At 39.1% G+C, this 18,896-nt stretch overlaps 1 long non-coding RNA gene across 11 annotated transcripts in view; it reads left to right on the top strand.

Moving 5' to 3' along the window:
- LOC111269032 (uncharacterized) overlaps nucleotides 1–18,689 on the top strand; it is a 22,938-nt gene extending 4,249 nt beyond the window's left edge. The window contains exons 2-8 of one of the 11 annotated variants that reach the window (XR_002685520.2): nucleotides 8,575–8,838; nucleotides 10,879–10,933; nucleotides 12,036–12,259; nucleotides 14,173–14,407; nucleotides 14,748–14,879; nucleotides 16,336–16,648; nucleotides 17,051–18,689. This is a non-coding gene — a long non-coding RNA (uncharacterized LOC111269032). The other 10 variants (XR_015314437.1, XR_002685521.2, XR_015314441.1 and 7 more) reach the window with 10 other exon arrangements.
- Nucleotides 18,690–18,896: the final 207 nt, after the last annotated feature.

The following is an 18,896-nucleotide window of genomic DNA, read 5'->3' as shown; positions in this document are numbered from 1 at the left end:
TATATATATATGTATAATTGATCGTTCACGGGCTTAGAACATTTTCAGAGAACTTGCCATTCAATTTACTATGCTGCCGATATCTCTATCTAAAATCCTGGTGCGCTTTCTGTGTGTGGTCTCCGACATTTTGCCGGCGTTCAAAATGTAAATGTACATACATTAATTTTTTAAAACGGTTAGAGTTTCGATTAGTATCTGTTTATCAGGTCTTGAGCAACGCTTAGCGGCGGTACCGGACTTACTACTTGGAAGACTAATCTTGTAGCTCTACCTAGGGCATTCTAAATAAAAGTAATATATAGATATGTAGTAGATAAAGTTAATACGATTGATCTTTCAATCAACAGCGGCAGTAACATATTCTTTTCTGTTTGCTAATTTAAAAATTGATCCAAGTTCTTGGTGGAGGACGATACCGCAAAGACATCGATAATCTTTTTTCAATGTTATTTCATCTAATTATGTTTGATGACTAGATTAATTAAATTTTCATTAAGTAATTAGGTAATTAATAGATTCGTATCGCCTCGGGTGCTATATATATATATATATATATATATATATATACATGGGTACTATCGCATTGAAAAACAGAAGTTTATTTAGATTACTGCTGATTTCCTTCAAAATTTGGAACTTTGATGCCATTAGAATATTTATATTTACTAATGAATTGTCTTACGTACAACTAAATGAAACAGCAAGACGAGAGCATTTTTTATGCGGTCGTTGCCTATAGGAATAAACAGGGTCGTTTGGGTCACTGAAGCACACTTTATGCCCGATGACGAGGACATGGGACAGACTACGGAAAAACTGGTATACAACCCAGTGCGAAAACTGGGAAGAATGTAGATGAAATTCTTATCGACAACGAGTCACTGCACAAAAATGATCTCCTGCGAAAAACAAAAGGGTCTATTTGTATTACACGTGCAATTGCACAAATTGTCGAACTGCGACTTTTTGTTCTTGTTGTTTAATATCATCATACACCAGGCAGAATATTGCGTAAGTAATAGATTTTCTCGCAGCGACGATCACAAATTTTTAGTTGACCAACGACCGCCTTTATCAATTATTTACATTTTTTGGCGGATTATTCAAATGTTGTTCGCTGGGGATTTCGAAACAAACATTGTGAGAATTAGACAAAATGTCTCAGATGAGATCCACAATCGAATTCCTCACATTATAAAGGTTATGGGACCACCTTTCATTTGTTTCCATCCTGCAATGCATACATATCGATTTCGATATGGAAGGGAAATTTCCAGGTTACAACTGCTTGTCGTACACATTCATTTACTGCCCGTAAAGGGCGGTCAATGGGTAGTTAGGGGAACATTATTGTTCACATATATCATACATTTAGTAAATAATTAATCATTTAACATAATTGTGGGCCCCTTATACAGAAGTTCGTGGTACAAAAATTCTTAAATATGAATTCTTTATATTTAAGACTCTTTCTTCATACAACGATAGTTCCTATTACGAAGAAAGCTACATGGTAATTATTATCTGCTTACCAATTAAGACGAGAGCTTCTTGCGACATCAAGGGAATCCCGATAGAGAGGAAAACTTGATAAATTCAATAAGACGCTGTTACCTAGTATATGAAACAGACTAAATGGGGAAAAGCTAACGAAATTCAATAAAGTGGCGTTATTATAACATAAAATAAATAAATAAATACAAAATAGGACTAGTCTTTGAAACGGTTAAGGTAAGAACTCCAATTGTTAACTTTGGAACTATTTCTTTCTGTGAGATGACCTTTGATTTGAGTTGAGTTAATACCCCGTGACTTGCCTCGACAATGGGCGGAACCGTAGCAAGATTGGTGTCAGCTGCCGGTATTACAGACCGAGCGTGTTCGAATATAGTATATCAGCGACAAAATGTTTCATGTCTATGTTTCCAAAGGAAAAAAAGTATCTTCATAGTGGAAAGGGAATAAGATGAAGCCATTGTAAGGATGACACATATATGGAGGTTGCGTAACTACGAGCCCGAAGACGCGCATCTCATCCCTTCCATAGTTGCAAGATGCGAGGCACTGTAGGCTGAGGCCTGGTCAAAAAAAGACTTATGGATTTGAAGGGTGATCTACGACATAAACGACCTGGTACTACATGGATTTCTCCGTGATTTCGTGACACCCGTTTTTATGATCCGACTGCATCGAACCTGTTTTTCGTTGTTGACCTCATTCTAAGCAAACCACGCATTTTTTTCGCACAAAGTTTCTTTAATAAATTGGTGACACCTTTATAGTGTATGTTTCCTACAGGTGATTGTTTTATATAGCCTTTTGTGAAGCAACAGATTTAGTTTTTGAAACTGAGGACCGCGTAACTCCGTTATGTATTGTTTCAGAAGATCAAGGCAGCATGCTTATGCACTCTACTGGTATCAAAGATTTGAATATTTTACGAAATGCCTTGTATAAGTCTACGATCAAACACTGCTTTCATTTAAACTAAAGAAATAACGGGAAATCTCGCATCATGGGAGTTCCCTGGGATAAAATCCTCACGTACATTAAACATTGTGTAATTAAACGTGTACATTAAGTTCAGTCTATAATTTGTGTCACAGACAACCTTCAACGTCTCTTTTCTAAGTCTCACATTGTTTACAATCTTGATTATCTACTAATTGGATCTTTCCTAGTTGAATATTCTGCGAGACTTGATAACGAGTACCATCTATCATTGCTTGAATAGGCTCCTTCGTTTTTGATAACCTGTGCCAGCCTTTATTTCTGGGCCTTTGAAGTTATTTAGACAAAACCCAATCACGGCTCCTAAATAGTCGCGAACGAAGTCGATTGACAGCGGACAATAGTACATCAGCCTCCCATAGATGACGGTTACAATACAACGCAAACGTCTTATTCATTTTAGAAGGGGTTTTCATATTTTCGTGTCAACTCTACGGCAATTCCAAAACGATCTGGTGCCTATCCCCACATGATATGATCTAATTTCGAGTCACTTACTATTCAGCTTTCCTAACTGTTTTTTCGATAATATACCCTCTATAATGACATTTGCATTAATAAAAAAGAAAAAAGAACTCATTCTTTAAGAGCAGCTGTAGGAAGAAGGGTGTACTTTCATCGTTTTTGATCGTTTCTTACGATCAGAGGAGCGATGGCGGATTGCTTCTACGCCTCGTTCATTGCGTCAATTTCAGTTGCCCTTTAACGCCGCTTGCCTTTTAGCTGCCAACTAATATGATATCGTGATAGGGTTACGTTAACTGATTAAGCTGTACGCCCATACGCAAAGCAAGGGGCATCGTTCTGTCGCGAAAACGAATTGTACAAAATAGTAAGGCTACCTACGCAATCGCTAGGTCGAAATGCAGACACGTCAAGCAATGCGTAATACGAACCACTCGTGACTGCAATGCTTTCTGTGCATTAGAGGAGATAATCGTCATGCAATTGCTTAATAAACACATCTAAAGCCAAATTGCCATTTCAGCGGAGCTCTTTTCATTACGCTCGTTGTAAAACAAAGGCTAATTAACAAATATAACTAAAAGCTATCATGTGTTCCTCGTCACCTGGTTTATACCTCCTATGCTGTAAGTGTAAGGTTTTGGTAAGGAAGCGTGTGAATACAATGCCCTCCGATACGTTCATCTATCAAGAGAAAAACTATAAATGATGGCTGACTGTCAAACCTTAGAACTGTTGGAACCGGAAGCAAAAGGCATCCTTAATAATACAATTAGGAAAAATTTGGTATTTTAGAATAACAATTTGACAACGATTAGATCAAAATTAGACAAAACCGCAGAGATAATACAAGGAATCATCAGAGTTGAAAAATTTTGCATCGGGTAAAACTATATATATACGAATACTAAAATTCAACACTCATGCCAATGAATGTCCATACTATTACGGGGTCAGCTAATAGCTCTGTATGTAAGTTGCACGTCACAGATAAAGGCCGCAGAAGTTTACAACCCAGTCCGATTCGTAGTCCGATTGTTATCTGTCGAGAGGAGAACGTTCCCGATATCATTTGCTTAGTTTCTTCGTACGGCAGCCGCCATATAACGCTGCTACGACTGTTGCATGCCGCATTCAAACGCATTTTGAGTTTGCAAATTGACTTACACACGCAGGATACCATTATTGTTGTCCTTGCTACGCTAGTCATCCTTCTTCGCTCAGAGCCGTCACCGTAGGACACATTCCTTACGGCTTGTTACGGTTCGAAACATGTAAGCGAGGTTGATCCTTGCTCTTGAACAGGTGCACATCAAGCGCGCCTCGTTTTGCGCGTCGCTTCTTCTAAACCACATAATGTTTGTATCATGCTAAGTCATTGTCCACAGGTCGCGCTGGCATTGTTTTGAAAGCTTGAAAAATTACTGACTTCTTTACTACTCTTGAGCTAGAGAAAAAAGCACGACGGGCATCACTGAGATCGTGCGTAAGGTGGAAGGGAACTTATAGCGCTCGAAGGGGTGTTCCAAGACTGATTTCCGCCATTTAAATTTTCCACCCACAAAAGATAGATAAATGACCATTTGCCGATTCTGAATATTGAGTGAACATGTGGCTGAGTTAGAGAGCGTAATGCATAGATAGGGTTTCGCTACTTAAATGCTTAGCCCAACCGTCAGATATCAGTATAAATACGGAAATAAACAATCTGGGTTCTATATACGGGTAACGATACCACTGACTAGCGCTTACCATTTGTTTTTCTCTACCTAGTTAATAAAAAAAATGAGACGTTTTTGCGCAAAGTCGTCAATGAAGATGAAAAGTACCGATTTGATTGTGAGTCCAAACGTAAAAACAGCCAATGTAATACAAGAGATGGTGATTTGTGGTCGGATGGCAAGGCTGTACATTTGACAAACGCAAACTGCCCGCTTTGACTTTTCCCTTTAGCAAGGAAATCAATAAAAGCCGTATTGATTGACAAAAAACGACGTAAAGCGATAGTAAAGTCCAAATGGCAAAAATGACTCACAATACGATACACAACTTGCTCTCGCAACGAAGTTTTACTGCTTCGACTTAGAGTGGATAATGCGTCTTTGGTTTACCGCCTGCTCAGATTCATATGTCGTGATCCCCGGATCACGACATCAGATCAAATAAGCAATTCAAAATGGCGGCGATAATCTGAGTGTTGCTTGACGATCGGCCCACCTCTAAAACGTTGCGAGACCTATATGTTAGGTATTGACGGGCGAAAGTTACGAAAAGCGAGAATCCTGTCCCATTAAGATGCGTTCATTCTTCAAAGGCCGAGGGGCTTGAAGATAGATAGAAATAGGAAATTAAAATGCACACATTCGAATTTAGCGAAGATTACGCTATTATTTGTTGATAACTCTTCGTTTATGTGAAAGAGGTATGTACAGCATGTTAAATGCTTTAAACACCGATATAAATTCGAGTGGATGGGCTATTGAAACCCGGTACTTACTTTCATTCTAGGCCCGGGCCACGAAAGGTTCAATCCGATGAACAAATAGGGTTCGCCGCAAAAGCATTAGTTTAGAATCGAAGGTTTATAGCGAAATAATACAGACTATAGGCGCTTGACATGATGAATGCCTGCTTCTATTCTCACTCAACCAGTAACGTGTTGCTGCGAGACTCTATTAGAGTAGGATATGCAGGATCAAATCGGCTTCGGTGATCCTATTTTAATGCTAGAATTAAAAATGTGACTATCGCTGGAGCCCCATATAAACCCGTAACGTCATTACCTAGCGCTGAAAAGAAGCTCTGTCAGTGAAAACTTTCGTTTCTATATAACCGCTGTGCTCATTTAGAGATAGAGTAAATAGAACGCTTGACCCATACATCTCAATATATGTGCAGCGCACCAGAAAAGTACTCATCGAACAACTACCTAAGAAGTTACTTTTCCACAACTCACAGCAGACTCTGGGACGATAGATTTTCAGTTGCTCGAGCTGGTTGGCCCACACGTACGTCTATGGCTCTTCAATCCGCAAAGCTATTTGCTGAGAAGCATAACCAGAAAATAGAAAGGTACACACTACCAATGTTCCATACCCTAAAAATGAAAGAGCTACGACGATAATCGAGTGATTAGCTATGCAGCCCATATGTCAATAAACAAAACCAGGCTACTGCCCGTTAAAATCATCTTATTTAGAAAATATACCGTAAATAGCCCCACGGATTCGATTCGTTTTGGGTACACGCGTTATAGATTGTAAACAATAGGTAGCATTTGTTAGATGATCATTTCGGCCTAAACAACCGATACCGTCGTTTGATTTTTTTTACTATATGCACTATTCACTTTAGTTGTTAATATTTTATTAATATAATAATAATAATAAAATATTTTATAAAAGTGAAACTTTATAACTCACACGATTTGTGCATGCGGTCTGGCGTTCTGGCGCTGTCCATGCGTAAAAATCGATAACGTAAGTCAGTCTGCCTCTGAATGTTTTTCATTCATTCATTTGCCTTAAACAAACACAACAGAAGGTTCGTTTTTTTTTAGCATTAAAGAACGAGCAAAGTATTCTAGAAGGACTTCTATAAGGAAGTTGAAGAAGAACAGCAGAAAACCATCTTTGTGTCTGTTTATGCCGGTGAAGCTTATTAGGAGCGGGTACTTAGGTCTGATTAATCGTTCGGAAGTAGGTCAGCGTCAACAAGCGACCGTGCTCCTACTATATTATACGCGGTTATACCAATCAGCTTGTTTAGATTGTATGCCTATGAGTTTTTGTACGTTTGGACGTATGCTTTCATTAGTTAGAAGGCACGAGTGTTAGCACTTGGATGCTGGTACAACGCAGAAGGCACTCCTAAATGGCAAAGAAACTTGGGTCCTGTGTGGCTGTGAGCACGCATCTTTTAGTTTATACCTAATGTCGGCCGCACCGCGGGTGGGTTGGCAAGCTTATACATAGTGGCACTGTGATGGCGTCATTGGCTATGGCCTTCAGGCCGTACCAGCCTTGCTAAGTTAGCGCCAGAAATAGACTGGGACGCAAGATGAATAGGATATTTTCCGGAACAATTCATAGTGCTCGGTCGTTTTCCCTTCGTAAGCATCTTCCTTTTTGCACAAATAGAATTTCATGCAGCAACGCAAAGCGTTGCGGTATAAACAACCTTAACAACAAATAAAATATAAGAATCTGTGTAGACGAAAATTATTTTGTAAAAGTTATTGTGTTAAATAGATTATTGTTTTACAGACAACTTCTTATACCGTTCAACAGAAATCGATGTCACAATTCTCTTAGCATGCCATTTATTTACTCGACTTCAATACGACGCACTTCAACACAGAAGGAAAACTGCCTCTGCCTTTAGCCCCGTCGGAATTGGGATAAGTTATTGTGGCGTAGTCATAAGCTGCCCCAAAATGTAGACTAGTGTTTGAATGAATTTCTTTGACTCGCCAACAGAGACATCTTCTCGGATGCACTTCTACAGCAAGTAATATCTGCCATACTTTCTATAGTACCTATGATGCATGGGCGAAACTGCCTACGTCATTTTCAGAGTTCCCTGTTTAGATTGACCATTAACTTTTTCTTTGCAGTAATTATGAGTTAAGCAACACTGCTACGTCTGACCTTTCTCCTACCCAGGTCCTACTCAAACAAATCACACACAAAAGACTATATAGTTTAAGCTTACAATAAACAAAAATACCAGTGCCTAATATGCCTAGGAAATGTCAAACTCTAGAAGACACTAGTGGTTAGGATTTATTTGGGCACTTGCCTCTTTGCACAAAAACGACGGAAACATCAGAAATTACTTTTCTGCAGTCCTGTTAGATTTTTCCTTTTAACATGATTTCTATCGTGGGTCTTCCGTTTTGGCTCATAAAAATCGTTCCCGGAAGAGCCCGTCGAACTTGAAATTATCGCTAGCTGACCTAAGACGAACCTCGTGCCTTCGCTACGATGAAGCAAGGGTGATCTTGTACAGAAAACAAAATTATTCTTAAAAAATGTGGATTTGGCTGCCAACAGCTCGGAAAAAATATTCAAACTATGACGAAGTTTCCTATACAGACGAATTTCCTCCAAAGGCGATGAGCATATATGTCAATTGCAGAAGAAAATTGTCCTACGTCAGAATTGTGCCAGTATCGATTTTACATGTGTTGAAAGGATATCTTTCTCTAATACAACTTCCACCTGGTTACGAATTAAAATTTCAAATCAGTGTGATCTCTGATTCAAAAATCCGATCAAGCACTTTCGTTTAAGTATCAGATAAACTGCTTTGCAGAGCGAATACTTAATATGAAAACATTTCCGTTATTATTCAATACAGCAAGCTTTAGGACCGGAAAATCAGAGCCAACGATTACTGCAGGGCACTACAACAATGAACTGCGACACTTTTTTAAAGTTCCCCAATATATTTTCCTTGCTTCGATAGAATGCAGACGTAACGGTACTGCTGCAAGTGGTCTTACTAATATTAACTAGTGCGTTAATTACTATGACGCTGATCGCGTTGTTGGTAAAAATGATACCGATGAAATATGGGCTTATTTTTTTTCAGAACTATGCTTATTAGAGACACCTGACTGTGTTAACTGTTCCTGATCAACGCCAATTGTGCCAGTCCAATTAACATCTGCCATTTACACCAGCCGCGAACGAACCGATAGCGTTGACAGTGTCTTGTTCACGTACTTCGCATCAATCACAAGCAACGTGTGTCACAGTCCGAGGGCTTTATCCAGTGTCATGCCTCGTAGCTTGATGTAGACATAAATAAATGTGACAGAATTCGATGTATTACCCCCCATGGACAACGCTGCAAGTAAAGAACTTCTATTACATTACATAGCCAACTGCTATTAGACCATGAATATAAGTTTTTTCTTGGTAGTATTATGTGTATACTTGCGAAGTTTCATCCCTGTATCTAAAGGTCGCGCCTTTTCACACGGTTGCATGGTAAAAATGCCAAAAAATCGTTTTGTTGTGTCTAGGATCTGGGACTATAGCTCAAGATGTATCTTGACTGCTAATGAGGCTAATACTCAGTAGTACACTACATTCAGTGACGTCTGTGTTGTTGAGGAAAGTTTTTTCGAAGCGCTACGTAATGGGTCCGACTCAAAATTGAAACACAAGGTCTCATCTAGTTAACGTGAAAGCAAAAGCTTGTGATAGCTTTTTATAAAGAGTCGGTATGATTAATTTCACGCCAAGTAGATAATCTCTATTTTCGTGTCGGATACAATGTGTAGGTAAAGAATCCTTATCTCATAGGAATTCATAAGCGGGGAAACAATCGCACTCGATCAAATAGTCTCAACGCGCCATTATAGCTGCACGTAGAACCTACGACATCGCTTCTCCCCACTCGCTCTACGAGCAACGCCTTCAAGAGCAAAAAATGTTCACACAGCAGAACCGGGCTCACGATTTCGCTATCCCGACGGCATATGCCCATACTTTATGTAAATTGTGTACAAATCCCGTAGATGTGGTATTTTTATTGCCTCAATAACGACAGCTCCGTTAACGGCAACTCCACGGTCTCCCATTCTGCTCCTGCGAATTTCTAAAAGGGTTTCAGGCAAAAAAAAAAAAGGTGATCACTTCGGATTGTGCCTAGAGGCGAGACCTTTCTTAATTTTGCATTAGTATATTATAGGCACTATGTACAATGTTTAGTTCAATGGAAAGAAGACAATTATACTTAGGAAGCGTTGAAGTACCTTCTTTTTGGACCTGAAATGGTCACGCGACTTACAAGTACGTGACGGTAACGTTTGTCTATTTGTATTATGTTGAACCAAATTAACTAAACCTCAATTCGGTCAAATTATTTTAAACAAATAGTTACATATTATTATTGTTACAATAGGACTTAGAAGAATTTGCACTCTAGGGGCTATGAAACAATTACCATAGCCATATGTACCAGGAATATTGTAAGTCCGGAACAAGTAAGGAATATTAGTACACATTGTTCGTAAAGCTTGTAAAACTAATGATCATCCTATCTAGAGTCATCTCGAATATTATCTGATAAATCAATGTTTGCTTGGTATTTAAAACGCTATGCTAATTGTTAACAAGCTACCGCAAAGGTCCATAAACGTACCTTACTTTGCGTACACTTTACCGAGCCTCCATTATGTTGGCTGTGCTCGTAATAGCACTAAGATGTCTTCCTAAGTTAATGCCTTAAGGTATATGGTCCTAAATAGGAACAGCGTCTCCGCATGTCGATAATGTCCGAATTTAACTACTAGTAATGGACGCTCTATTTGAACTAGTCACTGATCGAGTCGCCGGTCAGTTGTTCAACGTCCCGCCGTTGAAAACAATACAAGAACATGTTACCTCGGGCGGAAATGCAAAATAGATGTTGCCCGCTAACTAAATCATCTGGATTTTCTTCGGACCGGCTAACAATGGAAAACTGCAAATAGGATTTAAAGGTTGTGCCTTTGGTACCCGGAACAGACAATAATATACACGTCCGCTGCTAAGAAGGTGTCCTTTTAAATGCTAATGGAGATATGCCGTACTCCTAATTGAAATATTCGCTAGGCACGTAGAACAAAATTACAAGTCTTATTTGCCTTAAAAACGAAACATTAACGATGGAGTACGAAATATCCGTACATAAATCTGTCCAATAAGAAGACGGATAGATCGCTGGAAAGTATAGAAAAAAGAGGCTCCAAAGGATTCCGAATATTTAACCACAGCGTTCCCATAGGCCTGACGGCCGGTGGCTGGTAATCGCTATATTTAGTTCAAAATTAAGCGAACAGAGCACCACGGCTGAGTAAGCTAAACGAAGGTAAATACAATGAGTAAAATCGTTTGGGCCTTTCAGATGGATTCACTACCAAGGCTTCTTCTATTAAACTGGAACTTCATTTACAAACATTGTAAGTAGGCTCTGTATGTGTTCGTCATAGCAGAGACCGAGATACGAAAGTATTGACCTGTTTAATTGTAAATTTGTTTGATGCTGAAGCATTCTGAAGCCAGACTAACCGTCTTTAAGAGAACGACGCCATCTTTTCTTTTTTATTTTGGAGCAAAAATTTGTACCATTTGAAATAAATACGTTATAGGGCGACTTTTTTTTTGCATGGATGGCATGGATGTTCTCAAAATATTGACAATCCGATTTTCCACTTTATACAGTGATGTCACACACTATTTTTTCAACTCGAACGAGTTTTTGGGAGGCAGACAGGGTAAGGTCCAAGCAGCACTTGTAGAAGGCTCGTATATGTGGCTTGCTTAGCCTAAGAGTTCAGTAACTAACAGGTGGTCGTCCTTTGTCCGATTGTTTTAAAATTTGCATAGGTAAAACTGAAATTGCACTATTAAAAGTTGTCTTTGCCTATTTCACCTGCGTCGTATGCATGAACAGTATTTTTGAGCCAGGTGTCAATATCACTTTTTTGTGGCTTTCAACAACTGGCAAATAACCTTCATTATACCTTTACATATGCATAGAATCATAATTTATAATGATGCAGTCAGCAATGGTTTTAAAAATTTAAAAAAAAATTAGCTTTTTTTTCTTTGACGATGGCACATTTTTCGATTCAGATTAGAACAAGTGAACTACGCAAGCATAATCACTTCAATATAACAGGGTTAAATTAAATAAATATTTTTTTTATTTATCTATTTAAATAATAAATAAATATATAATTGAAAAAAAATATTATAAAAAAATAAGATGCTAGAAGAAACAGAAATGATACTATTTACGTGCAATTCGAAAGCGGTATCTCCGACCTTGCCCTATATGACACTATGGAATGGTGTAACTCAAGATACATTGCTTCGGATAAGCAATTCGTGATTCCATCAATATACAGTTGAATACAGGCCGACGGCTCGATAGGCAGCTCGTATAGACAAACGCTATCAAAAACAATCATTCTCATTTCGCAAAATTTTCGTTCATGGAAAATCACACAGCGCTCATATATCGTAGCCTTTTTTTAATGTTTTTTTTTTTTAACACAGTATACTTAGATCCAATAGATATTATGCATCCGGACACAAGATATATGATTTGCACAAGCGCCAGCGTCAGCCGTACGACGACCATATCACTGGACTCTGACAACGCCATTGAATAGCCATGCTGGCTTCTTAACGACGCGAACAGGCAGGAGCGGCATTTTGCAGACTTTCGCATAAGAGCGCATAGCAGATTCGAAAATTGCTACTTTCGGAGAAATATAACGGTAAATGTTTTGTTGTTATATAATATGACAGCATTATCGACCGCTGTTTCAAAGCCAGGTTGTAAAGAATTAATGTGTGTTCCGTTGTCCTCGTTTTTATTAGACACACAATTGACTGTTTTTGGTGTGTATTTTAGATATATTCTATTCTACTATTAGTTCTTAGTTCGGTTAAAATGGCAAGTTCGGAAACCAAAGACCGATAACAAAGGTACTGCCAGCACGCCCATTCCATTAGTATTTTAGTGCAATAAAATCAATAGTACCACGAAAAACATGCAAGGCGTGTACTAACTGATGGATAAATCTTAAAATTTCGGCATACGACAATACCTATTTAAAAGGTTGAACTAATTTCAATACCTTTAACCTACAGGTTAATAATCTCTAACAAGTTATATACTGTTTACAATATTGAACTTTAGCGCAAACATGTTGCGTATTTCTTCCAACACTCAAGTACCTGATCAACTTGAATAAACATTCTATAATTGACTGTCTGAGGGTTCCGTTAGTCGGATAAGTCAGGTGAACCACTAACATTGTTTGTCGTAGTTCACGTCTCTTGCAAGAAAACAGATGCTGCGTGTACTTCAGAAACTTACTGACAAAAATTAATTAGGTTTTCTGGAACTTCTCAGTTCGCAATGGCCCATTGCTACAACAGGCCACTCCTTAATAACCTAGCTGATTGTTTTGTGGGACCCGTTTAAGCAAACGGAATCTAGAATTTCGTTCTTGCTTTTCAGAGCAAAATTCGTTGATGCGTTGAAAGATATCGATGCAGAGCTGAAAAGCGTTGCTATAAAATGTTATCACCGATACTCGGAGATAACGAATTATGTTTCATCTATTTGTTTCTTTCCTAACCGCGTCAGTTTTTATATGGTACATCGAAAGGCAATAAACTCCTTCGTATTACACAGGTACAGCCAGCACAGAAAGAAATGTAAATCGAAGTTACTGTTGTGCGTCACACAAGTAATTATGAGTCTTGGTATAGAGGCTAATCCGGATTAGATTCAGGGCTGATATTATCCACATATGCTTGTCTGAACACACAGATTACCATTTCAGTAGTGGAGCGGGCAACCCAAGCTCAGCGAAGCACCCCTTTGTTGATGATCATCGTCGCTATCGTCGCTTTATCAAGTGCACGGGGAACCGGATCAGAACATCCTATAGAGATTGCTCTTGCGCCCGCCTTGTTTTATTAGGTAGTAGGAGTTGCTTCGCAAAGGCCAGGGCCGTCTAACGTATCAATGGTTATATTTGTCCTTATTCGTGTAGTAGAATGTCCGTAATTCTCTTCGTTCCACGGAAGAGGTACCTACGTGTTGTCGATGCTTATTTGCCTGTATGAGTACGGCTCTACTAATAGGGTCCTACAACATAATAGGCTATAATGCATCATTTAATTATGTCCCGTAGTAGTCATTATAGCTGCGTACTCGCCATGTACGAATAGTAAGCCGTGCATGACGCACCACCAAACGCAGACTAATAGATATCGTTATGCCCTTGACAATAGTTGCCCGTCACAATTAACACGTATGTCATAGGGCACTCCAGGGGCAACGTCACCGTGAAGTTTCACATACATCAACTAATTATCACTAGCGCATGTCTACAATTCCCCGAGAAAAGCTCATGATTTACAAGCAAAATTAACAACGTTTAGGAACTACGCTTTAAACAAATCAATAAGTCCCAGGTAAGTTCGGTGAAAGAAGAGGAATATGAAATGTACTATCTAACGTGTTTATATAACCTCTTATGGCAACATTCTCTTAAAGTACGCAACAATTTTTTTACAGCAGGATCGATCAACCCAAATAGGACACAGACAAACTGTGTGTGCCTGCTAAAGATACATTCAATCAAGTTGGACCAAATCTATTTTCCCTTTGCAGCGATATCGTATCGGGCAACGAATCAGGAACTAATACGACTCGGCTATTTAGCGTGACAGCTAAGTAGGTCGTCCGGCTTACTAGCAGCATGGTTACTGTTATGGACATCTTGCGGAAGAGCACTGCTCTTGGAAGATTCAACACAACCTGTGTGATTTCAGCGCCCTGCAAAAGCATTATGCAGAAACTCCGTTAAAGCAATTAGTCAACGTCTTTATAACTACGTGGTACTGTGGTAAGTATTTTTATATACGTAGATAGTAATCTATGATAACAGGAGAAGTACAAATACATCTTCAAGATGTGTTTCACTGTAGCCGATTTCGATAGATCACACATAGGGCTTTTTAACAATAAAAATCAAATAAAAAATAAAAAGGGCAATTAAATTAAGAAGATGAAATACGCAGTTTTTTTATTGACCTAGATAAAAAAAATAAATGAAAATAAATAGGGCTTCGTGCACTGTGGGTGGAAAACACCTAGGCTTTTCCATTCAGAATTTGCCTATGTATATATCCTTCGTTGTCTCGCATTCACTACATATGAGATTTCTAAATTTCCTTTCTCTGTAGGCTCTGAAAGTGCCATTACTTCGGATGCGACGGAAAGCGTTGACCTTCGAGGGCTCGTATCGCCAGAGCTATCGACGACACAAAAATATAAGAAACGGAAAAAATAACGGATTTCGCCATATTCGCCTATCAGTAGGTTACATTTTGTGTGTCTAATATATCAAAAAAATGTATAAGCTATAAATTAGCATTAAGCCAATAAACTTGCGATATTAGTAATTCATCTTGTTGCTCTATCCCTCGCTATTATTTACGAAGACTGGCATCACTTCGTAAGCAAAAGCTTACAGACGATCTGATCGATTCTTGGAAAAACGCCAACAGATTCTAGGGGCTCATAAATCTCAATTACACAGGAAAGCTATATGCTCTATGAAATCATCACAGAGTTTTATTATGATACATGTACGTAATTAGATATACAAAAAGAAAAAAATAAATGATTTGAGTACACAAAAATAATTTACCTGTTACGTTGGTCAATCTTTAACTCCCAAAGGTCACCCTCTCACGGGGAATTGAAAACGGAAATTACATGCACACTTGGTACATGTTTGCACACATTTTATCGTTACTTTCAAATAGTTAATAGTTTTGTAGTCTTAGAGCTTGCTCCAGCGTATCGGTATACTCTGAACCTCAGCTTTCTAAGATCCATAGTTAAGCCTCGTCATAGAATTCTATTTCACTAAGTATATGTCATTACGTGAAGTATCCTGAATAGTTTTGCTTAATTCAGGCCGGTCCAAAAATTTCAAAACGAAAAAAGGGCAAAGTGTATTACTTGGATATCTCGAATCCAATTCGACGTCAGGCTACCTATCTTCCCGTGTGCTGTCAGAAACAAAACAAATGTTTTCGTAAAACATATAGCAACATTTGTAGGCTCTCTTTGGAGTTTTGCAAATATAAATGCACCACCCGAAGACATCTATCAACAACCAACAAGTATACTATAGTGAGAATATTCATATTTTCGCGCTCGTTATTATTGCGGTCAAAGGGAATCATTTCTAGATGTAAAAAAAACTCGCCATTGAAAGTAATCAGAAAGAACGGCGCAAATCCTGAGATACAGTATCCTTATCAGTGCGAGCGACGGAGCAATTCTACTATAATTACAAGTCTAATTATACATTAAACGTTCCGCTATATATCATTATTTCTGATTGTGATATCGTCAGAGGCACGCTTTCCCAGTGAACTAACTGAACCCATTCCCTGAAACTACTATTACTAACAAAACGAAATAAAACAAACGTGGAATCATACGAGTACGTTTTGGGTGTTCTCCGGGAGATTTATAAACCTCACTTCTGTGACCTTTGGACACTCAACAATGAACAGTATTTGCAATATTGTTTAATGCCTTTGTTAGATTTGCATCAGCATCGAAAAGCACGCGTCTCCATGTACGGTAACTTTGGTAGACGTAGAAAGGAGCTAACTCTTTCTTTCCTATCCTCGGGCCGCTCGAGACAACTAAGCAGGGTCCGCTATTTCGAACCTTCAGACCATTTTACTCTACACAGGATACACACAAACCTAAAAAAGCGATGTACTTTGTTCTGTGCTTTTCCTATTGTAGATTTATTGCGGACTGACCGCAACTCAATGCCAATGCAACGCCCACTACAACCGGGCCTTGAAAGACCTTGTACCGGCCTTCGATGGCCGATGCAGTGAGGGTGGTAAGCCTAAATAGCGTGCACGTTGACGACTCGCTAGGGAATCCTGAAGCACAAGGACGCCTGTGCTCGTTTCACTTCCCTGTTGACGCCGTACAGTCCCAACTATATATGGAATAAAGTAAGAACGGACCCGTTGTGGGCACAGAGACATGGCCTGGGTCCCAATGTGTCCCCCCAACACATCTCATCCGTAATTGCGCGTCTAGCAGAGTATGTAAAAGCACATTTCAGGGAGGGCAACAAGCGTTACGATGATTTCAAATTCGAAGGAACAAAACAAAAAAGCTTAGGAGATTTCACATATATAGACTATGTAATGCTAGTGGGAGAAGTAAAAAGAAAAGTAGCGCATATTAAAATGGTCGAGATAACGATAATTTATATGAGTCATTCAAATATGTATGCATCGTTCTATTTTCCTATGCATTGTTTAATTGCTCCGAACATCGTTGGGACTTCGGTAGAATGTTTTGTTACGGATATCTACATGGACCATATGTAGTCCACAAGTTCGCTACATCCCGGTCTGTTTAAGATGTTCTAGAATACCTTAGCATTTTAACAGCTAATTGAATGCCTTCGGCTACTCCCACTGTGCGAACATTTTTTCAGTCGAGGACTTGCCACCGTTCGAAGGCTCAGAGAGAACAAGTTCTAAGCAGGCCAAGGCAGACTTTCTGGAGTTTGCCCGCGGATCTACATTTCGAACAGATTTATAGGATGACATAGTAATCATATGTGTGTTAAGACAAATAAAAAATGGTGAAACCGCAAGAGCCTCTTCGATTTCGCGTGTGGTTGACAGTATCTTAAGCGGCGACGAAAGGGCACCCTGGCCGCACCATATGTACTAGCTAGCCAGGTACACATCTCAGAGTGCGTTAAATATGCCCTTCTAGTGCTATCTGCTTCAGAGGGGATTACTTATTCATCATTCAATGGTGGAGGCACACAAAAAATCAACACCGGCTATGCAAAGTGCCAATGGAGTCACATTGTTGAATTCCTTAACTAGATTTAGCATCCTTTTTAGCACGTACATACTTAACAGCTAATTGAATACTAGATCGTTGAGTAGTCGATAATATTTGTTTCTGTTGCCCATTGACACAACGGATAGGATCGTATATTGAAGTTCGCAGGTACTATTGTAATACTGAACAAATATAATACGGCTATGGTGACCATCTGAGTCAAGCTGTTTTTGCCATCTTTACCTTTTCCGTTGACCGTTGTCACAATCGTTGACTAACTGGACCACTGCAGCCAAGCTATGCATTGCATTGCGTGTAGAAGCGGCCATTAACGGAAGAAGTGTGACATTTTCAAAATCCAATCAACGAATTGATAAATAAAATAGCCTCTCGCTAATCCGCTTGCTTTCAATGATCCAGTGAAAACACGAATACTACTTAATAATGATACAACTGTTAAGTAATCAGATGTTTTGAAGCAGAGAACGACGATGTAAACGTTTTTAGGAAAAAAAAACGTTCAGATTCTATCGGTAATATATTGGAACGCATCGACCTCACTTTGTGTCAGTAAACGGATCTCGCTAGATTCAGCGAGCTAACGTTATCCTTTGGCCCGTTGTAATCCTATTTTCTTATAAAGCCACCGTTACCATGCTGTGTCACATATTCAACAATGTTAATATTCATGAAGGCTAACTCTTTAGTCAGCGAAAAATATCGTTCTCTATTGCTATCGTTGAGAGATCTACCCTCTAATCTGTGAAACATCGGTGCATGCATTGTCCTTATGAAAACCCCAAAACTCCAACGATAGGAAAGAGGAAGCATAACGAGGAGCGTGTGCATGAATCTTAGTTCTTGCGCGTTAAGTTCACACTTCGGAAGGCGCGCTTTCTTTTGCTTGATGAATGTGTTGAAGGCTTCTTAGATATACAAGAAGTGAAGCGTGAAGTTCCGTCATGACGAAACCATCTCCAGAACAGTGTTTGAAAAAATTTCTATAAAAATACACAGTATAAGCATGCCGTAAATACCGTGTCGGCAATAATGGAGGCCTACTGCGTTTACCGATATTGGTACCAAAAACACCTGTGGGTGAATTCAGTGTATGTATAACTACAATAATGTATCAATGCCTGAACAGCCAGTAGCAAATATTTATAAAGGGTTGCGGGCTGAAACTCAGATTCGCTGTAGAAATATACCTGCAATTTATAGATTCGTATTGACTGCTAAACATAACACAAAAATAAACCCAGAAACTGTGTTAGGCCTACTTACGTGTATTACATGCGATTCGTATATCGGTCCGCCAATTAGCAGGCTGCTTGACACACCGTGTATAATTAGCTCTGCTTCATTGAAGACACTCCTAATACGCCTTGTTGCATTATAGCGTACTTACGGACTCGCCAAGAGGAGTATCACGTGTGCTATAGACACTGCGCCGCTGTTGCATATGTATGTAGATGCATGCCTAA

This window comes from Varroa jacobsoni, unplaced genomic scaffold (assembly GCF_002532875.2).
Source record: "Varroa jacobsoni isolate VJ856 unplaced genomic scaffold, vjacob_1.0 scaffold_1346, whole genome shotgun sequence".
In the NCBI taxonomy this organism is placed as follows: Eukaryota; Metazoa; Arthropoda; class Arachnida; order Mesostigmata; family Varroidae; genus Varroa; species Varroa jacobsoni.
The sequence above is the reverse complement of the archived record's forward strand: the minus strand, read 5'-3'. Positions and strand labels throughout refer to the sequence as shown.